At 41.3% G+C, this 1,875-nt stretch overlaps 1 pseudogene; it reads left to right on the top strand.

Annotated features, from left to right (window-relative positions):
- Positions 1–393: 393 nt before the first annotated feature.
- On the top strand, positions 394–1,631 carry LOC149241766 (dehydrodolichyl diphosphate synthase CPT3 pseudogene; annotated as a pseudogene).
- The last annotated feature ends 244 nt before the right edge of the window (positions 1,632–1,875 follow it).

Here is a 1,875-nt window from a genome sequence, read left to right as displayed (position 1 = left end):
TAAATTTAAAAAATATAAATATTTTAAACACTTCAAAATTTGAATCTATAATTTCTGATAAGAAAACACATCATTTTAACTATTAATTTCACCCAAACTCTCTTTATGCTGGTAGGGTTGAAATTCCTCTTAAAGACCTTCTTAGCTACCGACGAAGCTAAAATGCAATTTGTTGAGAAAATCTGTGTGCTATATAATGATTACAGCAACGTTTATGGTGAAAGAAGTTTCCAGATATCTGGAGAGATATCGGATCTGGCTGAACTCCATGCAATATCTGCCAAGCGTCATTCAATCATGAGGACGGCAGATAATGAAGTCTATGAACGAAAAATCGGACCGACCAGGTTAAGATAAACAGATTTTGTGGTCACTAATTAAAGGGAAAATGGAAAGCAAATCGCACTGTTCCAGTTTTAGATAAACAAATTTTGTGGCCAGTAGAGGGAGTGGAATATTTATAAAAGGCCGAAGCCGAAGGCAAAATCCTGGAAGTACTTGAATTAGAAAATGGAAGCAGCCGCTCTGCAATCCTTGAGAAGCAGCTCCTTCGTTGTGAGAGGCATCGCCTCTATCGCCAAAGCGATCTACGAACTGATACGGCGCTGGTTGCTCTGGACGATGGCCGCGGGTCCGATCCCCAATCACGTTGCGATAATCATGGACGGCAATCGAAGATATGCAACGAAGCGTCAGATGGAGAAGACAAGCGGCCATGAATTTGGATACAGCACCCTCATGCACATCTTGAGGGATTGTTACGAATTGGGCGTGAAGTGCGTCAGCGTGTACGCCTTCAGCGTCGAGAATTTCAGACGCTCGGAGGAAGAAGTGGCGACGCTGATGAATCTGATGCAGGAGAAACTGGAAGCCTTGATAGAGGAGGGAAGTATGGTTAGACAATATGGAATTCCGGTGCAGATACTCGGAGAGCTGAACCTTCTCCCCGAGCGCGTGAGGAGAGCGGCAGAGGAAGCCATGGCTGTAACCAAAGAAAACGACAGAGTCGTTCTGAAAATTTGCGCTCCGAACACTTCCACTTGCGAAATTTTCAGAGCCGTGGAAGACGTCTGCGATGAAGTCATAACTGCAAAGAAACTTCAAGTTACTGAAAATTGCCAATTTTCTAATAATTGTGAGGGCGCGGCCTCTGAAGAAATTCATGAGCTTGAGTCATCAATTACAGCAGAGGAGATTGAGCGCCATCTGTACACGGAAAACTGTCGAGAACCCCAACTGTTGATCAGGACATCTGGGGAAATAAGGTTGAGCAACTTTCTGCTGTGGCAATCTTCCTTCTCGTTGCTGTATGTGACACCCATTCTGTGGCCTGAGTTCAGATTCCGTCATTTATTGAGGGCGATTGTGGAATATCAGAAAGCCTATCCTTTGCTCCAGGAAAAGCAAAGGCAGTTAAAATGGCTGCGCACACGTGCTGCATAATTATGCTTCTCGCCGTCGACCAGAATGCAAAGGAAGCAGCAGTCTGTTGATTAGTTCTCATGTTCTTCCAACTAGAGCACTGCATGCCTTGCAGGCTCATAGTATATAATGTATTATCATAGTATATAATGTATTATCATTCCACCTTATAAATATACGATATTTCTGCTTTTGTCAATTAAATTTAACTGAATAGCCTGGTGTTTATTGAATTGAGATTTTTGTGATCTATATCAATTTGTTGAGGAATCTTCTGCGAAAATCACATAGAAAAACCGCCATGTCATTTAGCACATTAAATAGATAAAGCAGAGAATTCCATGACTTCACGGTTAACAACCAACAGCTAGAATTGAGTGGATAATGGTTAGTTTGACTCAGATAAAGGATCAAATAATATTAATATATATATATTTTTTATTCATTTTATTA

This window comes from Pinus tabuliformis, chromosome 8, assembly GCF_031772625.1.
Source record: "Pinus tabuliformis cultivar Carrire ecotype Pingquan chromosome 8, CPIR1, whole genome shotgun sequence".
Classification (NCBI taxonomy): Eukaryota; Viridiplantae; Streptophyta; class Pinopsida; order Pinales; family Pinaceae; genus Pinus; species Pinus tabuliformis.
The sequence above is the reverse complement of the archived record's forward strand: the minus strand, read 5'-3'. Positions and strand labels throughout refer to the sequence as shown.